This window comes from Carcharhinus amblyrhynchos, unplaced genomic scaffold, assembly GCF_965287045.1.
Source record: "Carcharhinus amblyrhynchos unplaced genomic scaffold, sCarAmb.v2.hapA chromosome_332, whole genome shotgun sequence".
Lineage (NCBI taxonomy): Eukaryota > Metazoa > Chordata > Chondrichthyes > Carcharhiniformes > Carcharhinidae > Carcharhinus > Carcharhinus amblyrhynchos.
Genome location: NW_027650072.1, coordinates 49,064 through 74,001, shown reverse-complemented (window position 1 = coordinate 74,001; position 24,938 = coordinate 49,064).

The window sequence follows — 24,938 nt, the reverse complement described above, 5'->3', positions numbered from 1 at the left end:
GGAAGTGGGTGAGAGCTTAGTTTGCACAAATCGTGGCACCCTTTAAAAAGGCGCCCCAACTTCAGGGTGGTTCCATCCTTCCACTATCTTTATCCTTCAGAAACAACATTGACAAATGATCAAACAAAATTAAACACTGAATCACATATGGAAATATTCGAGTAGGTGACTTTATCAAAGAGGTAGTTTTAAGGAGTGTCTGTAAGGAGGAAACTGATGTACTGAGGAGAGAGGTTTATGGAGGGAATTCCAGAGTGCAGAGCTCAGACACAATTAAGCACAAAGGAATGAGCCTGCAGTTGCCAAATTAACATTGCTATCTACATTGTAATTATTCAAATCGGTGGAGGGACAGATCCCAAATTTCTCTCTCTCTAATTTCATCTTATATAATGCAAAAGCTGGATTGTAGATCTGTTAATAGATGATTCTGGTTTGAGAGATTGAGGAGAGCCAAGGAATATGAAACAGCACATGTCTCGGAGTGGATAAAATCTTCAGCAGTTACCTATCCCAGAGAGTAGTCTGGAATGTGTTGTTATTTTGGTGTCTGGATGCTGACTTCAGGAGGGAGTTAGACTGTCTCAGATTGGTATAGAAGTTGCAAGAAATAGAAATTATATGAATTAATAATTTTTTAATTCCTTCACAGGATTTGTACATCACTGGCTGCACCAGTATTTATTGTCCATCCCGAATTACCCTTAAAAAGGTGCTGGTGAGCTGCCTTCCTGAATATAACTCAGTGGCTTGCTAGCAAGTCCAGAGGCTGTAAATTCTGAGGTGAGCAACTCATCTCCTGACTCCCCAGAGCCTGTCCACCATCTACAAGGCACAAGTCAGGAGTGTGATGGAATAATCTCCACTTGTCTGGATGGGTGCAGCTCCAACAACACACGAGAAGCTCAACACCATCCAGGACAAAGCAGCCCCACTTGATTGCTGCCTCTTCCATAAACATTCACTCCCTCCACCACCAACAAACAGGAGCAGCAGTGTGCACCATCTACAAGATGCACTGCAGGAACTCACTAAGTTTTCTTAAACAGCACCTTCCAAACCCAGAACCATTACCATCTAGAAGGACAAATGCAGCAGATACATGGGAACACCACTACCTGGAGGCTCCCCTCTGAGTCACTCCCCATCCTGACTGAGTAATATATTGCCATTCCTTCACTGTCGCTGGGACAAAATCCTGGAACTCCCTCCCAAACAGCACATTGGGTGTACCTACACCTCAGGGACTGCAGTGGATACAAGAAGGCAGCTCACCAGCACCTTCTCAAGGGGCAAGAGATGGGCAAAAAGTGCTCATCTAGCCAGTGATGCCCACATCCTGAGAATGAATGTAAGAAAGAATTCAGGACTTATATGTTTGGTTCAGTTTACATCAGTTTAGTGCAGCTGATGTGACTGGTTTGTTAACATTAACAGTGTTACCCTGCACACTCGCTGCCAGACCCTGCTTTCCAGCATTCTGTTTTTAATTCAGATGTGCTTGTATCAAATCTAAGGAGCAATGATTAAACCTGTTTTGTAAATGTGTCATTTTTTCACTCAGACTCTGTCTCTAATGTTTCTTACCCATGTTTTGTAAACTTGCTGCACTTTGTACTTTAGTCAGAAATATCTGGACATTTTCCCAGTTTTGTCTTTGCATGGTTTCATTCACTTGTACAGGTGAATCATTCTGTGAGATGCTGACAGGTGAGCAATGTTGAGGTTTTCAGGTATAACCAAGACATGCTGTTCTCTCAGTTACACACGCGGCTCTGATTGAAGCTCAAATTAAAAGCTGTTAAACATTTACTTTTTATGATATTTCTTGACACTGTGCAAATAAGTGGTGCTGTTTGCAATCAGTGCTCAAAACGGAGATAACCACGGATTCTGACTATTCAAAGTCACCGATATGTTTGTCCTCTTGCGAAAGGCAAGCAATGGTTTTGTTAACACTGGGTCTATATCAATGGTAAGACCCACCCTTTTAATGCTGCACTCCCAGAAACAGCCTGGCTGGAGAGACATACTCACTCTCTCAGTCTACTCAAACCAAGCAGGATCTTCTCCCTGCCTCTTTATCTCTCTCACTCTCATTTTTTTCTATGATTGTTCTGTTTTATTCATTTAACAGTGTCTTTAATCAGTCTTGTCCCATCCTGAGCTCCAACAGCTGTCCCTCCACCTTTGATGGCCCACTTTGCAATAAAACCATTGCTGTCTCTCAGCCAGGCCATTCCACTGGAACAACCTTCATTCCCATTCCCATTCCCTTCCATCCAGGAAATTTTCCATAATGGGCCTGCTTTAACCTTCCCCCACCAGACCCGGCAGGAAACAGTGCCAGGTTCAAATCTCCTTTCTGAAACTGCTCAATATATCGGATTAACCTGGAATACAAAGACAACCCTGGCTCCTTTCCTCAACTCCGGACAGTTCTCTCTAATATAAGTACAAGGAGCTCATGGAATTTTTTCACTAAAATTGAGACAATCCTGTCATTGCATCTGCCACCTCTTTCCCTCCACTATCCTGCCAGGCCGTTCTCAATCACTGAAATACTTTGCTCCTTAGCTTGGCCACTCATTTGAATGACCTTTGTTACCTCTCGACTGCAAGTGGTCAGACAATGCTTCATTCAAGATTCTGACAGCAGCTCTGTACCTGATTAGTTCATCTTTTAATCTGCCGTATTCAAAAGTCTCGGCAAATCAAAACAAATTGTTGATAAATGTGTTAAAACTTCCCTTTTGTCATTGGGTTTAAGTTTATTTCTTAGTGTCACAAGTTGGCTTACATTAACACTGGAATGAACACTGCGAAAATTCCCTAATTGCCATACTCCAGCGCCTGTTTGGGTATTTAGCATGGCCAATATTCCTAACCAGCACATCTTTCAGAATGTGGGATGAAACCAAGCATGCTGAATGCCTTCTTCACCACTCTGCCCACCTGTGACTCCACTTTCAAGGAGGTATGAACCTGTACCCCTAGATCTCTTTGTTCTATTACTCTCCCTAACACCCTACCATAAGCAATGAGACTAATAATCAGCTGGGGGGATTTTTTTGTTAATGGTGTTGGTTGTGGGATAAATGTCACCCAAGGACAATAGGGAGACCATCCCCGCTCTTTGAATAGAACCAGAGCCTTTTAAATATAACCATGGGGGTACACAGGGCCTGAGTTTAATGTCTCAACTAAATAATAACACCACTGACTGTGCAGAGCTTCCTCAATATGCCATTGCTGTTCTGAGTGTGTAAGCATAGGTGTTATTACAGATACCGTATTCCAGCCATCTCCAACGCTCATCTTGTCCTCAAACATCCCCAGCTTCCATCAGACGTAAGAAGTCTCACAACACCAGGTTAAAGTCCAACAGGTTTATTTGGTAGCACGAGCTTTCGGAACACCGCTCCTTTATCAAATGAGTGGAGGTAGGTTTACATGTTTGTTGGACTTTAACTTGGTGTCCAACACTGGCATCTCCACCTCATGTCCATCAGGAGTAGCATGGCATTGATTTTGGGTATGGTGTAGTGATTGTGTTAGTGGAATAGTAATCCAGAGTCCTATACTATTAATTTAGAGGTCACACGACTTGGCAGTTTGTTAAAATTGAGCTCAAATTTTCAATCGGGGAAATAAAATCTCTGGAATTCTCTGCCCATTGAAGTGGTGGAGGCTGCCTCGCTAAATATTTTTAAGACACGGGTTGATAGGTTTTTGATAAGCGAGGGGATTAAGGGTTATGGGGAGAAGGCGGGAATGCGGAACTGAGCCACGACAGATCAGCCATGATCTTATTGAATGGCAGAGCAGGCTCGAAGGGCTAGATGGCCTACTCCTGCTCCTATTTCTTATGTTCTTATGTTCTTATGATACAAAGTTGGGTGGGAGGATGAGCTGTGAGGAGGATGCACAGATGCTTCAGTATGATTTGGGCAAGCTGAGTGTGTGGGCATCTGCAGTATAATGTGAGGTTAACCACTTTCGTAGCAATAATAGGAAGACAGATTATTACTTGAACGGGTGTAACGTGAAAGAGGTGGACACTCAGCGGGACCTTGGTGTCCTTATGCATCAGTCGCTGAAAGTAAGCATGCAGGTAACAGAAGGCAAGTGGTATGTTGGCCTTCATAGCGAGAGGATTTGAGTATAGGAATTGGAATGTTTTGCTGCAGTTGTATAGGGTGCTGGTAAGGGCTGGAGTACAGTGTGCAGTTTTGGTGTCCTTACCTAAGGAGGGATGTCCTTGCTATGAAGGGAGTACAGCAAAGGTTTACCAGGCTGATTCCTGGGATGGCAGGTCTGTCATATAAGAGACTAAGTTGTTAGGATTGTATTCACTGGAGTTTAGAAGAGTGAGAGGGGATCTGATAGAAATTTATAAAATTCTAACAGGGTTAGACAGGGTAGATTCAGAAAAAATGTTCCCGATGGTGGGAGAGTCCAGAATTAGGGGTCATAGTTTGAGGATGAAGGGGAAGTCTTTTAGAATTGAGGAGAAATTTCTTCACCCCATGGGTGGTGAATGTGTGGAATTCACTAGCACAGAAAGTAGTTGAGGCCACACCATTGTCTGATTTCAAGAAGAGGTTAGATATAGCTCTTGGGACTTGGGGAGGAGGATCAGGATATTGAATTTGATGATCAGTCATGATCACAATGAATGGCAGAGCAGGCTCGAAGGGCCGAATAGCCTCCTCCTGCTTCTAATTTCAATGTTGATACGCCATTACTGACATATTAGAAAGAAATAACCTCCTATACTATTACATTCCTCCCAGGTTTCTTACTCTACCCATTTTACTACAGAAATTTGCACCTATGCGAGTCACAAGAAATGATTATGAGAGCTACCCATGGAAATGGGACACTGCAATGCCAAGGCTTCTCAATGCAGTGCAGTATTTGGTATGTTGGCGAATGGAATGGAATGCAAAGCTCAATGAACATATTCCATCTCTAATTACCATCTCCACCATAAGTGCCCATTTCACCAGGATCTACCTTGTCCTGATCTAGCTATTTCCATCACTCCAGGTAAGATAGCACTCTATCTGGATGGATCTTTGGTGGGCATTGTGGGCTCATTTATCAAGACAGAGGAGTGTGGTCAGGTGCTACTTTTCTCCATGGCTAAAACCACCTGCTCCTAATCATTAGAAACATGTCCTTGGCAGAAATTAGGCTAGGAGCCATCCTGAAGAGCCAGAAAATGCTAGTCTCTGTTGATGTTCCTGTTGCACACAGCAGTGATGTCCATCTGGATCTGCTGCTTCTGTGGGGTTGGCATAGTAATGATGACACTGAAACCATTGTTGATGTAAAAACCCATCTGATTCACTACTGTCATCTAGGAAAGGAAATCTGCTGCCCTTACCCAGTCTGGCCTTTATGTGTCTCCACAGCAATGTGGTTGACACTGAAATATCAATTCAAGGACAATTAGGGATGGGCAACAATTACTGGTCTTGCCAGCGATGCCCACATCACTTGAATTTGGAGAGAGTGCACCAAGATGTTGCCTGGTCTCAAGGATGTTGACTCTGAGGAGAGATTGAATAAACTAGGATTGTTTTTACCAGAAAGACAAAAGCTGAGGGGCGATCTGAAAGAGGTCTACAAAATTATGAGAAGCATCGACAGGGTGGATAGTTCAGAGGCATTTTCTAAGGATGGAAGTGTCAATTACAAAGGGGCACAAGTTCAAGTGAGAGGGGGAAAGTCTAAAAAGATGTGTGGGGAAGTTTTTCATACAGAGAGTGGTGGGTGCCTCGAATACACTGCCAGCGGAAGTAGTGAAAGCAAGCACATTAGCAACATTTAAAAGGCATCTGGATGGGTACATGAATTGGGAGGGAATAGAGGCATATGGATTGAGTAAGGACAGAAGGTTCTTTTCTTTAGTTAGAGCATTATGGTTGGCATAGGCTTGGAGGGCTGAAGGACCTGTTATTGTACTGTAGTCTTCTTTGTTCTTTGAATAAAGAAACAGTTTTAAGGGATTGACCCCACGACACCCAGGACACATTTTGGTTCCCTCCCACCCCCTCCCCGACCTAGGTGGGGTAAAAACTCAGAAATATCTCGATTTCCATTTCCTACCCCAGAATGAAAATCCAGCTGTGTGAGAAACACTGTGTCCTCCAAGCATTATTAACAAAGCCAGTTAGGGTCCTGAACCAGAATCCCAAGTTCCATTTGGAAGCCAGATTAGCCTCCAACAATTTTTTTATTTTGGCATGAATGTGAGGATAGGATGCTTCATTCCAGGAGTAATCCTATTGACAAATTAGAAAACTTTTATAGTAAAACAAACTTTGTTTAATAACAGTTTAAATATAACTCTTATAATTGAGGCAGTGTTAGTAACAGTTGACCAATATATAAAAATGAAAGGAAACAAAATTAATTTCTAACTTAACACTGTTTCAGTTCCAAATAACAGCATTCCTCTTACAGACACAAAAGCTACTTAAATACAGTTAACAATCATAAATAAACTTGCTGTAATTAATGTAGACAACCTTGAAGGTTTCAGAGAAAGAGAATGGGTTTCAGCAGCTTGTAGAAAACCTCTGTCTTTATGCAGTTCCCATCCAGAACTAAAAAGCTGCTTCTCTGCTACAGATCTAATTACTTCCATTAACCATATCATCACCTGACCCTGACTAACTAAACCCACATTCCATTCCTTTAATCAAAATCCTGGGGAAAATCTCCATCTATAAACAAAAGTGTATTAGCCCTATTCTAAGTAATCACTACATGGCTAAAATGAGTAATCATCCTGCTCTCCCAGCACTTGAGCTAGATATTTTGCCAGACAAACCAACTGCCTGCAGTATAGAGCTGAATCTGTAAACAGTCCCCATAAAAAAAATACTGATAGCAATAGCACACTATCAGCACAATATCTATGGTGATAAATGTCCCTCAGTTGTGCAACCAAAGCTTGCAGCAAACTGTGTTACTCTGAAATACATTTCTATTTTAAATGCTGGTTAATCTTGTGGGTGGTTTCTTCTTGGAAGCCTTGTGCTCTCTCAAGATGCATCAGATGCAACAGTCAATGAAGAGAGAGAGAGAGAGGCTTTTTTAGATGCGGGATTCTGAAATTTCAGAGTTCATTCGAAATTCTAATCTGATTCATCTATTCGTACCAGAATTGAGGAGTGGGAGAAAAGTCAGTGATATTCTTGATCCAGGTGTTGATAAAATGTCAATGCAGATGTATTTTATGAAAGGAGTTATTGACATCTGGTGACAGGACACGGGGACTGTGCCAATGGATACATTTCTTTTTGAGGATTTGTTTTGTCCTTCCTATTTCATTCAACTAGAAAATTAACAATGGATCTGGGGGAGATCCTCAAGCCACACAAGCCATTGGATTTGAGCCCAGATCCCAGAGGTGTCTCACCTCACAGCTGCCTTTCCAGCCCAGGAAATCCTCATCCTTCCAAACTAGTCACTGAATGTAAACTATTCCCAGGATACCAATGTGTTCCTGCCCATTCCATCCCTCCCTGGAACCTTGGAATAATGGATTGATGAGTGACACAGTCACTCACTCAGCCATTAGTGTGGTGATTCAAACCAGAATGTGTGCCACAGAGAGCAATGTGATAGGAATCACAAACAGTTTCTGCACAAGAGCAGGTAAATAACCATCAAGTTCAGAAACCACTTCCTGTTTTCACTTCTAAAATTTATATCACCGAGAATTTGCTCAGTTACAGCTCCTCTCCATATCTCCCATCCTGTCTTCCAATATCTGGCCAACACTCACCCGAACTTTCCATGTCTTCTGAGGCCAGACTTCACTCCCTCATTTCTTCCTACAACTTTACTCACCTGACTCACTGACACAACTAGTGACTGGCATTTAATTCACTGGATTTCCCTCAACAAAGCGGTGCTGAAGTCTTAACTGGCACTCCGATCGGGGGCGAGGGGGAGGAGAGGCCTCATTTCCCGGATTCAGTTCCACCCTTTCTCTGCACACCACCATCCCTCAGAGTCTCCTCCCCCCACACCATACCTTTGTTTGTCTCTCACATGTCTCTCCAACTCTCTCTATTTTCCCCCTCCCTCTCTCCGTATTCCTCTCCCTCTTCCCATTCCCCAGTCTCTTCCCCCCATTCCCCAATCTCTCTCTCCCTGCACACCCCCCCCCCACCATTTCACAGTCTTCTTCCCTCCATACCAGCCCCCACCGTATTCTCCAGTCTTTCCTGTCCCCGCACCTGCCCCCATGTCTCAGTGTCACCACTGAAGAGTGAGAGAGTTCTGGGTGTAGAGAAGAGCTTCTGAAATCAATACTTATTACTGATGAGCCTATTGTGTGGTGTTCATAGAGAAAGAATTAAAAAACTGAGTAACAGGGATAACAGGGGCAATGGTGTGATAGCATTCTCTATTGAGGAGATTTTTAACTTGATGTTACCCACACTCTGTTCCCAAATCAAACCTGGAAATTCAGTAACAATCACAAACAATCACAGATTCTTTTTTGCCACTGAATAGAGAATAAGGAGGAGGCTATTCAGCCCTTCAAACCTGTCCTAGCATCCTATTAGATGTCTGTTGATTTGATTATCAACTCAATTTACCTGCTTTAATTTCATATTCTTTTTTCATTTGTTCATGGGAAGTGGCTGTTGTTGGCTGGGCCAGCAGTTATTGTCCACCCCTAAATGCCCTTGAACTGAGTCATTTTCAGAGGGCAGTTAAGAGTCAACCACATTGCTGTGGCTCTGGAGTCACATGTACCCAGGCCGTGTAAGAACTGCAGATTTCCTTCTCTGAAGGGCATTTGTGAACAAGATGAGTTTTTCCGACAATCGACAATGGTTTCATGGTCATCAGTAGGCTCTTAATTCCAGATATTATTTTTATTGAATTCAAATTCCACCAGCTGCCATGGTGGGATTTGAACCTAGGTCCCCAGAGCATTAGCTAAGTTTCTGGATTAATAATCCAGTGATAATACCATTAGGCCATCACCTCTGCTATATTCCTTGATATCCCTAACCAACAAAATTCTAGCCTCCTTGGTCCGTAAGGATTCAGCTGACCGTGGGGCCTGCATCATTTCTGAGGGAGAAAGTTCTAGATTCCCAGTCCCCTTCGTGTGAAAAGATCCTTGAGCTCAAATTTGAAGGTTATTGTTTATGTTCTTGTGTTAAATAGAAACACTGAGGAAACTGTCTCCTTTCCAGATCTCAGCCTTACCCTACACCCTATGCTGGGTCTCACACTCTGGATCGCAATTGATCAGAGAGGCCTCCAATTTAAAATCCTCATCCATGTTAGTTCAATTCCCTCCATGGCCTCATCTCTCATTATCCCTGCTGTACCTCACTCAAACCTCCCGCACATCCCCAATCCCTTTCCCTCACAGTTTGTGAGCAATGACACGGGAAGGATTAAGCATTAAGTTCCTAATTCAATAAAGAATGAATCTAAATATAAAAGTTACAAAGAAGATCTGAAAAGGCTGAGGGGCAAAGAATTGAGAATAAACTAGAGGCAGACGTTTTTTTATAAACACACACAGAATAAAAATGAAGCTAAAGGAAGGGTGAGGCCAATTAGGAAACAAAAAGGAAATACTGTTGTGGAGACAGAGGGCATATCTGAGCGACCAACAAATATTTCTGTCTTCATGAGAAATGTGCTGCCATTGTAGCAATAAACCAGAAAGCAGTATTGACATTGATAGGAGGATAATTACTAGGTTGTCAAGTGCTCCAAGTAGGAAGTTACCGAGGGCAGGATTTTACTGGGGGCTAGACCTTCCCATTGCCTTCTCCCACACCCCCAGCCAACCTGTCTCCCGTTTTGCACGGGGTCGGGAGCAGGGAAGATGTCAAGTGGCAGCCCCAGGCTCAGGCTGAATGAGCTCCAGCCAGTTAATGGCCAAATATAAGGAGCTCAATCAGTCTCCAGTGTTATCATACAGGCAGCAGAGGAGAGCTCTGAGGCAGCTTGTCAGGAAGTGGGGCAACAAACTTTGGGGAGGTCACCTGCACTCATTGGAGGCAACAGCCCCAAAATAATATCCCCCTTTAATCTCCCCATCACAAGCGCCTGTGATCTAGAAGTCATTGCTTGAGAGAATGGTGAAAGCAGATTCATTAATAACTTAAAAAGGGAAATGGGAGAGGGACTGGAAAGGAAAATTTATGGGAGGAGCAGTGGAACTAATTGGATAGCTTTTTCAAAGAGTTAGCATAGTCACAATGGAACAAATGGTCTCCCCAGCAATATCAATGTATGACAACACAAAAAAACAAAAAACTTGCAATTTGTACTTTTTAGATATTGCTATATCTAGGCCATCAAAGAAAAATGTTCTTTCTCAAAGTCTGGTTTCCTGTTGCTCTGTTTCCTTTAAGTTTGATCAGGTGTCACGCACTGTTCGCTCAGCTGGGACAGCAACAGACCCTCTAGAGAGGTGACGGGGAGGGGTGTGTGGGAAAGGGGTGTGGGTGTGTTTGTTAATGAACTTCATGTTGTCAGATGGAGCTTTTTCCACAAAGATCTTTCCATTCTCCTGATCTATAAAACTTTTCACTCCTTTTAGTTTATAAAAAAATCAATTTATGGGATGTGGGCATTGTTTGGTTTATTTATTAGTGTCACAAGTAGGTGTACATTAACACTGCAATGAAGTTGCTGTGAAAATCCCAATGCTGACATTTATTTCTCCTCCCTAATCATCCTTAAATTGAGCTGTTTGCCAGGTTATTTCAGAGTCACCCACATGTAGAACATAGAACATAGAACATTACAGCGCAGAACAGGCCCTTCGGCCCACGATGTTGCGCCGACCAGCTTTTTAAAAAAAAACAACACTAACCCACTAATCTAAACCAATCCCATTTCGTCCATAAACCTATCCACAGATCTCTTAAACGCCCCCAAACTAGGCACATTTACAACTGCAGCTGGCAGGGCATTCCAGTCCCTCACCACCCTCTGGGTAAAGAACCTACCCCTGACATCAGTCCTATAACTACCCCCCCTTAATTTAAAGCCGTGCCCCCTCGTGCTAGCTTTCTCCATCCTAGGAAAAAGGCTATCACTATCCACCCTGTCTAAACCTGTAATCATCTTATATGTTTCAATAAGGTCCCCTCTTAGCCGCCTTCTTTCCAGCGAAAACAACCCCAAATCTCTCAGTCTCTCCTCATAGGATCTCCCCTCCATACCAGGCAACATCCTGGTAAACCTCCTCTGCACCCTCTCCAAAGCCTCTACATCCTTCCTGTAATGTGGGGACCAGAACTGCACACAATACTCCAAGTGCGGCCGCACCAGAGTTGTGTACAGTTGCATCATGACACTGCGACTCCTAAATTCAATCCCCCTACCAATAAATGCCAAGACACCATATGCCTTCTTAACAACCTTATCTACTTGATTCCCAACTTTCAGGGATCTATGTACACATACACCTAGATCCCTCTGCTCCTCCACACTATTCAAAGTCCTCCCGTTAGCCCTATACTCAACACATCTGTCATTCCTACCGAAATGAATTACCTCACACTTCTCCGCATTAAACTCCATCCGCCACCTCGCGGCCCAGCTCTGCAACCTTTCTAAGTCACCCTGCAAACTATGACACCCTTCCTCACAATCTACCACACCTCCGACTTTGGTGTCATCAGCAAACTTACTAATCCACCCAACTATACCCTCATCCAGATCATTAATAAAAATTACAAACAGCAGTGGCCCCAAAACAGATCCCTGAGGCACACCACTCGTAACTGAACTCCATGACGAATATTTACCATCAACCACCACCCTCTGTCTCCTATCTGCTAGCCAATTCCTGATCCAATTACCTAGATCACCCCCAATCCCATACATCTGCATTTTCTGCAGAAGCCTACCATGGTGAACCTTATCAAACGCTTTACTAAAATCCATATACACCACGTCAACTGCCTTACCCCTATCCACCTCTTTGGTCACTTTCTCAAAGAACTCAATAAGGTTAGTAAGGCACAACCTACCCGCTACAAAACCATGCTGACTGTCCCTAATCAATTCATTACTCTCCAAATAACTATAAATCCTGTCTCTAATAATCCTTTCCAAAACCTTACCCACCACAGAAGTAAGACTCACCGGTCTATAATTCCCAGGGAAGTCTCTTCTCCCCTTCTTAAACAATGGGACAACATTTGCTGTCCTCCAATCTTCTGGTGCTATACCAGAGACCAACGACAACCTGAAGATCAGAGCCAGAGGCTCCGCAATCACCTCTCTTGCCTCCCAGAGAATCCTAGGGTAAATCCCATCCGGACCAGGGGACTTATCTATTTTCAAACCCTCTAAAATATCCAGCACATCCCCCGTATCAACTGCAATACTATCTATTTTACACCCCTGCACCCCAGTGTCCTCCTCAGCTACATTCATGTCCCCTTGCGTGAACACCGAAGAGAAATATTGGTTCAACGCCTCTCCAATCTCCTCCGGTTCCACACACAACTTCCCTCTACTGTCTGTAACTGGCCCTAATCTTGCCCTAACCAACCTTCTGTTCTTGACATACCTGTAAAACGCCTTAGGGTTCTCCTTAATCCTATCAGCCAAAGTCATCTCATGTCCTCTTTTAGCCCTTCTTAATTCCCTCTTCAACTCCCTCCTAGCCAATCTAAAACTTTCTAATGCACTACCTGAGCCCTCAAGCCTCATCCGAACATAAGCCTCCTTTTCCTTCCTAACCAACAAATCAACTTTTTTAGTGCACCACGGTTCCCTGGGCCTACCAAATCCTCCTTGCCTGACAGGGATATACCTATCACAGACCCACAGTAGCTGCTCCTTGAAAAATCTCCACATCTCGGATGTTCCCAGTCCCTGTAATCTCCTAGTCCAACCAATGCTTCCTAATTCTCTCCTAATAGCCTCATAATTACCCTTCCCCCAGCTGAAACTACTGACCCGAGGTTCATGCCTATCCCTTTCCATCACTAAGGTGAACGTAATCGAATTGTGGTCACTATCCCCAAAATGCACACCAACTTCCAAGTCTAGCACCTGGTCTGGCTCATTACCCAGCACCAAATCCAATATAGCCTCACCTCTAGTCGGCCTATCTACATACTGAGTCAAAAAACCTTCCTGCACACTTTGAACAAAAACCGACCCCTCTAACGAGCTAGAGCTATAGCAATTCCAATCAACATGAGTAAAGTTAAAATCCCCCATAACAATTACCCTATTACTTTCACTCCTAACAAGGATCGTCTCCGCAATCCTTTCCTCAACCTCTCTAGAACTTTTTGGAGGTCTATAAAAGACTCCCAGCAGGGTGACCTCTCCTCTCCTATTTCTAATCTCCGCCCATACTACCTCAACAGACAAGTCCTCATCAAACTTCCTCTCTGACACTGTGATACAGTCCTTGACCAATAATGCTACCCCTCCCCCCTTCTACCTCCTTCTCTACTCCGATTAAAACATTTGAACCCTGGGACCTGCAACATCCATTCCTGACCCTGCTCTATCCAAGTCTCTGAAATGGCCACAACATCGAAGTCCCAGGTACTGGTCCACGCTGCAAGTTCATCCACTTTATTGCGAATACTCCTCGCATTAAAGTATACGCATTTCAAACCCTGCTCCGCCCCACCCCCACAATGCCGTGCATTGCAGTCCCCATCTATGCCCCCCTCACTTTCACCCCCTCTACTCAGGATCCCACTCCCCCTCTGAATCAGTTTAAACCACTCCGCATAACCTTCACAAATTTACCCCCCAGGATATTTGTTCCCCTCTGGTTCAGGTGTAGCCCATCCCTCTTATAGAGGTCCCACCTTCCCCAGAACGAGCCCCAGTTGCTCAAGTACTTGAACCCCTCCCTCCTGCACCATCCCCTCAGCCACGAGTTCAAACTTTCCCTCTCTCTATTCCTCTCTAAACTATCCCGTGGCACAGGCAAGAGTCCAGAGATAACCACTCTGTCTGACTTGGCCTTTAGCTTCCACCCCAACTCCATGAATCTCTGCTTAATATCCCCTTCCCTTAGCCTCCCTATATCATGCGTCCCCACATGAATTATAACTTGGGGTTGATCTCCCTCTCCCCTGAGAGTCTTGAATATCCTCTCTGATACATCCTGGACCCCAGCCCCTGGTAGGCAACACACCAGCCCTGAGTCCCTACCATTGCTACCGACTCTCCTATCCGTCCCTTTAACGGTGGAGTCCCCAATCACAAGTCCCAATCTGTAGGCCAGACCAGGTAAGGTTGGCAGATTTCCTTCCCTAAAGGATATTTATGAACCAAATGGTTTTTTACAACAATTGGCAATGTTTCACAGTTATCATCAGACTTTAAATTCTAGAATTTACTGAATTCAAATTTCACCATCTGCCTTAGTGGGATTCAAATCTAGATCTCCAGAGCATTATTCTAGGTCACTGGATTACTAGTCCAGTGATAATACCATTACACTACTTCCTCCCCTGACAATTAAATAGTGTGCAAGTTTCTGCCATCTTCAGGGACTCAGGAGAAGCTGATAGCAGAGCAGTTTCGGAGGGACTCAGTGGGTGTTTGTCACCGTCAATGCTTCATCACAGTGTGGGGGTTACTGAGGTAGCCCACAGTTGCAAATTGCAGTCACTGGGCGGGGCACTCCCTCGGTACTGACCCTCTGACAGTGTGGCACTCCCTCGGCACTGACCCTCTGACAGTGCGGCACTCCCTCGGTACTGACCCTCTGACAGTGTGGCACTCCCTCAGCGCTGACCCTCTGACAGTGCGGCACTCCCTCAGCACTGACCCTCTGACAGTGCGGCACTCCCTCAGCACTGACCCTCTGACAGTGCGGCGCTCCCTCGGCACTGACCCTCTGACAGTGCGGCACTCCCTCGGTACTGACCCTCTGACAGTGCGGCACTCCCTCAGTACTGACCCTCCGACAGCGCGGCACTCCCTCAGCGCTGACCCTCCGACAGTGCAGCACTCCCTCAGCACTGACCCTCCGACAGTACGGCACTCCCTCAGCACTGACCCTCCGACAGTGCAGCACTCCCTCAGCACTGACCCTCCGACAGTGCGGCACTCCCTCAGCGCTGACCCTCCGACAGTGCAGCACTCCCTCAGCACTGACCCTCTGACAGTGCGGCACTCCCTCAGCGCTGACCCTCTGACAGTGCGGCACTCCCTTGGCGCTGACCCTCTGACAGTGCGGCACTCCCTCAGTGCTGACCCTCTGACAGTGCAGCACTCCCTCGGTACTGACCCTCTGACAGTGCGGCACTCCCTCCCCTCTGACAGTTCTCTGTGGGGAAGCTGAGCATCTGACCCCAATGTCGGACAAATTGAGATTCCTTTTCACCGCAGTTATTTCCAAGAAATATTCTGTGTGGGAAGAATAATCTCAGCTACCGTCCCAAATCAAAGCTGCTATTCTCTGAACAAATATCTGCTCCAATGACATCAGGGCTAAGTTATGCAGTGAATTTGCTTATTCACTTGAGCTGCTGCTCATGAGTGTGAGCTGTATTGTTGGATTAAATCCCATGGATCACATGAGGCTGTGTGAATATCTATATGTGGAATGTGGCTGTGATTAGGCAGCTCCGTACTGACTATCAACCTGGGCCTCACTCACAGTGGGCTTCATACACTCGGGAACAAAGTTACTCCTGAGTCACTGATAACTCACAACCAGCCAGACTTCGTTTCTGCTTGTGTATAATCTCATTCTCATATTTGTGCTTTAAACTGGCCCACCAATAGTTTACAGTGAGTCTTTTTATTTTGAGTTTTTTGTTGTTCTGGGGAGAGGTTAGAATTTGCCAATGATTATACAGAGAAATGCATTCTGCTAATTGCCCCAACCTTACCTCACCTCAGAAACTTCCCACAAGATATCTGTCAATTCAACTAAGCTCTGGCAGAGGACCAAACTCCCCCCTCACCCCCTTCCCTCCAGCTCAGCCCCCTCTCTGCCCCTCATCCTCTACCCTTCTCACCCTCATCCCCTGCCCTGCCCCTCCCCCTCCCCTCATCCCCCTCCCTAATCCTCCCTGCCCCTACCATCTCACTTACTCCCTGCTTTACCTCATCCCCGCCTACTCCTCCACCCTCCCTCTCACCCTCATCCCCTCCCTGTCACGCCTGTCCCTCAGCTCCACCCCTCCTGCTCCTCTCACCCCCTTCCTCAACCTCCCTGCCTGTACTGTACTGCTCACCCCCTGGTTTAGCCCACCCCCTACCTTCACCCTCACCCTCTGTCCTCCCCATTACTCCTCTCATACTCACCCTCATTCCTTTCCACCACACTCTCAGACAGTACATTCCAGATTCTAACCACTCGCTGTGTGAATCTGTCTCCACCACACACTCAGACAGTGCCTTCCAGATCCTAACCACTCACTTTGTGAATCTGTCTCCACCACACACTCAGACAGTGCCTTCCAGATCCTAACCACTCACTTTGTGAATCTGTCTCCACCACACACTCAGACAGTGCCTTCCAGATCCTAACCACTCACTTTGTGAATCTGTCTCCACCACACTCTCAGACAGTGCCCTCCAGATCCTAACCACTCACTGTGTGAATCTGTCTCCACCACACACTCAGACAGTACATTCCAGATCCTAACCACTCACTTTGTGAATCTGTCTCCACCACACTCTCAGACAGTGCCTTCCAGATCCTAACCACTCACTTTGTGAATCTGTCTCCACCACACTCTCAGACAGTGCCCTCCAGATCCTAACCACTCACTATGAACCTGCCTCCACCACACACTCAGACAGTACATTCCAGATCCTAACCACTCGCTGTGTGAATCTGTCTCCACCACACTCTCAGACAGTACATTCCAGATCCTAACCACTCGCTGTGTGAATCTGGCTCCACCACACACTCAGACAGTACATTCCAGATCCTAACCGCTCACTTTGTGAATCTGTCTCCACCACACTCTCAGGCAGTACATTCCAGATCCTAACCACTCACTATGAACCTGTCTCCACCAGACACTCAGACAGTACATTCCAGATCCTAACCACTCACTGTGTGAATCTGTCTCCACCACACTCTCAGACAGTACATTCCAGATCCTAACCACTCGCTGTGTGAATCTGTCTCCACCACACTCTCAGACAGTACATTCCAGATCCTAACCACTCGCTGTGTGAATCTGTCTCCACCACACACTCAGACAGTACATTCCAGATCCTAACCGCTCACTTTGTGAATCTGACTCCACCACACTCTCAGACAGTACATTCCAGATCCTAACCACTCGCTGTGTGAATCTGTCTCCACCACACACTCAGACAGTACATTCCAGATCCTAACCACTCGCTGTGTGAATCTGTTTCTCCTCACATTCTCCTGTTGTTACTTTTGCCAATGATATTAAAGCAGCACCCTGTGGTTCCTGGCCTTTCCACCAATGGTAACAGTGTACTTCTCAAACTGAGTGTGTCTACAGTGGAATTACCTGACACTTCAAACCTCCCCATAGATGACTCACTTCCTGTTTCATTTCAGTTGTGGATGTTGTGAATGAGTCCAGACCTGCTCCTTTTAGCAGCCATGGCAAAGATGTATTTTAGATCTCTCCCCTGTGCGCGAAAGCAAGATGTGTGACTCACTGAATGGTGGCGGAGTGAAGCAGGGTATCTAGTTGATGAGGGGATTCCTGCAACACCCACACCTTACTCTAACGCTGTGACTCAAAGGTCAACAAAGAAGGCAAACCTCAGCTGACACAAGCTATGTTCAGAAGGTGCAGAAACCCCAATCAGACCCTAATTACCCCGTGACTCATTGGAAGCTTTCACCTAAATGTCAAACAGAACATTCTGCTGCTCAGAAAGATTGACGACCCTCAGTTCAGCTGCTGCCAAATCTAAAAGAATACTGGAATCAGATTCAATAGTTACTTTCCAAAAGAGAATTAGATAAACACTTGGAAAGCAAAAATTTCCAGAGTTGTAGAACATAGAATATTACAGCGCAGTACAGGCCCTTCGACCCTCGATGTTGTGCCGACCAGTGGAACCAATCTAATGACCCTCTAACCTAAACTATTCCAATGTTATCCATATGCCTATCCACTGACCAATTGAACACCCTTAAAGTTGGCGAGTCCACAACTGCTGCAGGCAGGGCATTCCACACCCTTACTACCCTCTGAGTAAAGAACCTACCTCTGACATCCATCCTATAATTACCACCCCTTAATTTAAAGCTACGTCCCCACGTGTTAGCCATCACCATCCGAGGTAAAAGGTTCTCACTGTCCACCCTATCCAATCCTTTGATCATCTTGTATGCCTCAATTAGGTCACCTCGTAACCTTCTTCTCTCTAATGAAAATAACCTCAAGTCCCTCAGCCTTTCCTCATAAGACCTTTCCACCATACCAGGCAACATCCTGGTGAACCTCCTCTGCACCCTTTCCAATGCCTCCACATCTTTCTTATAATGCGGCGACCAGAACTGTACGCAATACTCCAAGTGCAGCCGCACCAGAGTTTTGTACAGTTGCAACATGACCTCACGGCTCCGAAATTCAATCCCTCTACCAATAAAAACAAACACACCGTACGCCTTCTTAACAACCTTATCAACTTGGGTGCCAAAAAGTTATGGGGAAAGTTATGAAAAAATTACATGGACTTCAGCAAGGCGTTTGATAAGGTCCCCCATGCAAGACTTCTTGAGAAGGTGAGAGGGCATGGGATCCAGGGGGCTTTGGCCTTGTGGATCCAGAACTGGCTTGCCTGCAGAAGGCAGAGAGTGGTTGTGGATGGGTCTTTTTCGGCACGGAGGTCAGTCACCAGTGGAGTGCCCCAGGGATCTGTTCTAGGACCCTTGCTGTTTGTCATTTTCATAAATGACCTAGATGAGGAAGTGGAGGGATGGGTTAGTAAGTTCACAGACGATACGAAGGTTGGTGGTGTTGTGGATGGTCTGGAGGGATGTCAGAAGTTGCAGCGGGACATAGATAGGATGCAAGACTGGGCGGAGAAGTGGCAGATGGATTTCAACGCGGAAAAATGTGTAGTGGTCCATTTTGGCAGGACCAATGGGATGAAGGAATACAATATCAAGGGTAGGAGTCTTAGCTGTGTTGAAGAGCAGAGGGATCTTGGGGTCCGGGTCCATTGGACTCTTAAATCGGCCTCGCAGGTGGAGGATGTGGTCAAGAAGGCGTATGGTGTACTGGCCTTCATTAATCGAGGGATTGAGTTTAGGAGTCAGGAGGTAATGCTGCAACTTTATAAGACCCTTGTCAGACCCCACTTGGAGTACTGTGCGCAGTTCTGGTCGTCTCACTATAGTAAGGACGTGGAAGCTATTGAAAGGGTGCAGAGGAGATTTACAAGGATGTTGCCTGGATTGGGAGGCATGCCTTATGAAGATAGGTTGAGAGAGCTGGGACTCTTCTCCCTGGAGAGACGAAGGTTGAGAGGCGACCTGATAGAGGTTTATAAGATGTTGAGAGGTATAGATAGGGTGGATTCTCGGAGGCTATTTCCCAGGGCTGAAGTGGTCACTACGAGAGGACACAGATTTAAGGTGCTAGGAAGCAAGTACAGAAGTGATGTCAGGGGTAAGTTTTTCACTCAGAGGGTGGTGAGTGAATGGAATCGGCTGCCATCGGTGGTGGTGGAGGCGAACTCGCTGGGGTCTTTTAAAAGACTTCTGGATGAGTATATGGGATCTAATGGGATTGGGGGTTACAGATAGTTCTATGGCTTAGTAGGTATAGAAGTGATTGGCGCAACTAGTGGGCCGAAGGGCCTGTGTGTGCTGTAGTGTTCTATGTTCTATGTTCTAAAGCATAGGAGAGAGGCCTAACTGGGGAACTCTTTCAAAGGAGTAGCACAGGTTCAATGGGTTGAGTGGCCATGATGACATTGTCCGATTCAACAGAGAATTACATAAAGAATATAAATTGTGCAGAATAACCAGTCCTTTCAACTCTTCACATCCTTACTGCAACTTCTGTTAAATCCTTTATTCAATTTCAATTCATTCCCTGTTGGAAATATAAAGTTTAAGTTTATTTATTAGTGTCACAAGTAGGTTTACATTAACACCACAATGAAGTTACTGTGAAAATCCCTTATTCGCCACACTCTGGTGCCTGTTCGGTACACTGAGAGAGAATTTAGCATGGTCAATGCACCTAATCAGCACATTTTTCAGACTGTGGGAGCACCCGGAGGAAAAACACGCAAACAAGGGAGATCATGGAGACTCCATATGGACAGTGACCCAAGCTGGGAAGAGAACCTGGTCCCTGGTACTGTGAGGCAGCAGTGCTGGCCACTGCACCACAATGCCACTTCAATCCGGATATCTCACTGGATAAATTTATAGATCAGAGGGACAAAGGCTAGCAAGGCATTGAAAATCCAGAAGAAGGATTTTCAGTAAAGCATTGCCAGACTGGAGCCCAGCAGAGGTCAACAATTCACCAAATACCCTTCAAATAACAATGGGCGGAATTAGACAGCATCCAGGGTGACAACTGGATGATTCCTTTTGAAACTGATTGGACATTTGGGCTTTCTCCTTGTGCATGACATCATGCAGCTTCAATCTAATTGCGAGGTAGCCACAGTGCGGTCCCTGTTCTTGTTGGATAACTTGATTGCCTTCAATCCTGTATGAAATGAGGTTACATTCTTATGGATAAGACCTGACCAGACCAGCCTGTGTTTATCCCATCTCCAATACCTTAATCCCATCCACCCTCTTCTCCTTTCTCCTCACCCATGTCGTTCACCTACTGAAGAAGATGTGCACACAAATAATCAAAATACCATTCCTATGAGCAGAATTAGGCCACTCGACCCATTGAGTCTGCTCCGCCATTTAATCATGGCTAATGGGATGGTACAGTGGCACTGCTGCATCACAACTCCAAGGACCCAGATCGATTCCAGCCTCGGGTCACTGTCTGTGTGGGGTTTGCGTGCTCTCCCTGTGTCTCTGTGGGTTTCCTCCCACAGTCCAAAGATGTCCAGGTTGAAGGCAAATTATTGTGAAAGCTGAAACCTGAAACAAATTGCCCACTCCTTTGGGTTACCATTGACCAGAAACTCAACTGGACTCACCATTTAAACACAATGGGTACAAGTGCAGGTCAGAGACTGGGAATACTGCGGTGAGTAACTCACACCTGACTCCCCAAAGCCTGTCCACCATCTACAGGCACAAGTCAGGAGTGTGCTGGAATATTCCCCACTTGCTTAGATGGGTGCACTCCAACAACACTCAGGAAGCTCAACATCATCCAAAACAAAGCAAACTGCTTAATTGGCACCACATCCACAAACATTTAAACAGGCATTTAAGTCCAGCAAGGGGCATGCAGGCGGCAGGTTGTAGTGGGCTGCTCTTGGATGTTGCTTCGGGAGTTGCCTATTGCTTCATGTCGTTAGTGTGCTTAAACTGGACCATCTCGAGGGCAACATGACAGCTCAGAGACTATCTCTGTTGCTGTGCGGACACATGGATTTGGGCCTGTGTCTGTGGGAGTTTGCACGTTCTCCCCCTGGTTGCGTGGGTTTCCTCCGGGTGCTCCGGTTTCCTCCCACATCCCCCAAAGATGTGCTTTTAGGCTGATTGATTGGGTACTAAAATTGTCCCTAAATTGGACCTCCCTGATCCTCGCACGTTAGGCGTAGACTAAAATCATGAATAGGTCACTGAGATAGTAGGACGGCGGCGCGGGCTCGTTGGGCCGAAGGGCCTGTTTCCCGTGCTGTGTTGTTCTTTGTTGTATTCATTCCCTGCACCACTGACACTCAGTAGCAGCAGTGTAAAAAATTCACCAAAGATCCTTAGACAGCATCTTCCAAACCCACTATGCTATCATCCAGAGGGCAAAGGCAGCAGATACCTGGGAACACATCACCTTGAAATTCCCCTCTATGGGAATGGGCAATAAATGTTGGCCAGCCAATGACACCCATATCCCACAAATGAATTAAAAAAAAACACAATCCCATCTTCAAATTAGTTTCCCTCAATGTGGATTGCCATAAAACAATAGATAAGGGTCATGGGTGGAGGGGGGGGGACTGGTAATGTTAAGATGGCGGCGCGGGCTCGTTGGGCCGAAGGGTCTGTTTCCCGGGCTGTTTTTGTTCTTTTGTTCTTTTTGTTCTAAATATATCACCATTCCTTCTCTGTCCCTGTGTCAAAATCCTGGCCCAAAATTGTGGGTCAACCCACAGCACATGGACTGCAGTGTTTCAAGAAGGTCAACTCACCACCACCTTTGTAAGGGCAATTAGGGATGGGCAATAAATGCTGGCCAGCCAGCGACACCCATGCCCCATGAATGAATAAACAAAAAGAAAGTGCTGGAAAATCTCAGCTGGTCTGACAGCATCTGTGGAGCGAGAAAGAGCCAACATTTCAAGCGCAGTGCTCTCAGCAAAATGTTGGCTCTGCGTGGAAATAAATGGTGGGGATGGATAGGATAGAGGTGGAGAGACTCTTCCCGCTCAGAAAGGACAGTAGGACTAAGGGGCACAGCCTCAAGATAAAGGGGGGGCGGTTTAGAACAGAGTTGAGGAAGAACTTCTTCACTCAAAGGGTGGTGAATCTCTGGAATTCTCTGCCCGTTGAAGTGGTGGAGGCTGCCTCGCTAAATATTTTTAAGACGCGGGTTGATGGGTTTTTGATAAGAGAGGGGATTAAGGGTTATGGGGAGAGGGCGGGAATGTGGAACTGAGCCACGACAGATCAGCCATGATCTTATTGAATAGCGGGGCAGGCTCGAAGGGCTAGATGGCCTACTCCTGCTCCTATTTCTTATGTTCTTATGACATGAGGAATTGTCAGAAAAATCATTAAACATAACAGGATAAAAATAATAGTCAATTACAACACTCACAAACAGGGAGATAGTGTCACTGGACTAGTAATCCAGAGACCCATGGTAATGCGCTGGGGTCCTAGGTTCAAATCCTATCATGTCAGATGGTGAATGACAAAAATCTGAAATTAAAATGATTGTTGCAGAAATCCATCTGGTTCACGAATGTCCTTAAGCAAAGGAAATCTACTGCCCTGGTCTGGCCTACATGTGACTCCAGACCCACAGCAATGTCAAGGGGGCTGTAGCAGGGGAGTAACCCCCTTCCATTAGAGGGGGTTGCCGTTATGTGTAGTGGGGTGGGAAAAGATGGGAGAGCCCCCAGTGCCTGCCAGAGGGAGGGAAGTGGCAGTGAAGTGGGAGACTGTGTGATACTGCTGGCATGGTGGTGGGAGAATGGCTCTAATACATCTGTGGTGGGGCTGTGTTGGGGGAGGGAGGGTCCTCTGTGTCTGTGGGAATGGTTGGGGCCCCCTGTGTCCGTGGGGAAGGTTAGAGGTCCCCTGTGTCCTTGGGGGCAGTTGGAGGTCCCCTTTGTCCGTGGGGGCAGTTGGAGGTCCCCCGTGTCCGTGGGGGAGGTTGGAGGTCCCCTGTGTCCGTGGGGGCAGTTGGAGGTCCCCTGTGTCCGTGGGGGCAGTTGGAGGTCCCCTGTGTCCGTGGGGGCGGTTGGAGGTCCCCTGTGCCCGTGGGGGCAGTTGGAGGTCCCCTGTGTCCTTGGGGGCAGTTGGAGGTCCCCTTTGTCCGTGGGGGCAGTTGGAGGTCCCCTGTGTCCGTGGGGGAGGTTGGAGGTCCCCTGTGTCCGTGGGGGCAGTTGGAGGTCCCCTTTGTCCGTGGGGGCAGTTGGAGGTCCCCCGTGTCCGTGGGGGAGGTTGGAGGTCCCCTGTGTCCGTGGGGGCAGTTGGAGGTCCCCTGTGTCCATGGGGGCGGTTGGAGGTCCCCTGTGCCCGTGGGGGCAGTTGGAGGACCCCTGTGCCTGTGAGGGAGGTTGGAGGACCCCTGTGCCTGTGGGGGCAGTTGGAGGTCCCCTGTGTCCGTGGGGGCAGTTGGAGGTCCCCTGTGCCCGTGAGGGAGGTTGGAGGTCCTCTGTGCCTGTGGGGGCAGTTGGAGGGCCCCTGTGCCCGTGGGGGCAGTTGGAGGTCCCCTGTGTCCTTGGGGGCAGTTGGAGGTCCCCTGTGTCCTTGGGGGCAGTTGGAGGTCCCCTGTGTCATTGGGGGCAGTTGGAGATCCCCTGTGTCCTTGGGGGCAGTTGGAGGTCCCCTGTGTCCTTGGGTGCGGTGGGAGGTCCCCTGTGTCCGTGGGGGCAGTTGGAGGTCCCCTGTGTCCATGGGGGCAGTTGGAGGTCCCCTGTGTCCGTGGGGGCAGTTGGAGGTCCCCTGTGTCCTTGGGGGCAGTTGGAGGTCCCCTATGTCCGTGGGGGCAGTTGGAGGTCCCCTATGTCCGTGGGGGCAGTTGGAGGTCCCCTGGGTCCGTGGGGGCAGTTGGAGGTCCCCTGTGTCTGTGGGGGCAGTTGGAGGTCCCCTGTGTCTGTGGGGGCAGTTGGAGGTCCCCTGTGTCCGTGGGGGCAGTTGGAGGTCCCCTGTGTCCATGGGGGCAGTTGGAGGTCCCCTGTGTCCGTGGGTGCGGTGGGAGGTCCCCTGTGTTTGGGGCAGTTGGAGGTCCCCTGTGTCCGTGGGTGCGGTGGGAGGTCCCCTGTGTCCATGGGTGCGGTGGGAGGTCCCCTGTGTCCATGGGTGCGGTGGGAGGTCCCCTGTGTCCATGGGGGCAGTTGGAGGTCCCCTGTGTCCATGGGTGCGGTGGGAGGTCCCCTGTGTCCTTGGGGGCAGTTGGAGGTCCCCTGTGTCCGTGGGGGCAGTTGGAGGTCCCCTGTGTCCGTGGGTGCAATGGGAGGTCCCCTGTGTTTGGGGCAGTTGCAGATTGGGGCACCTTTTCAGGCTGGTGCCCTGATTTCTGTAGGACTGATCTTGTCATTTCCATCAGGCCCCACCCCTCCAGAGTGATGGCTTTAACCCCACCCCCAGCTGGAGA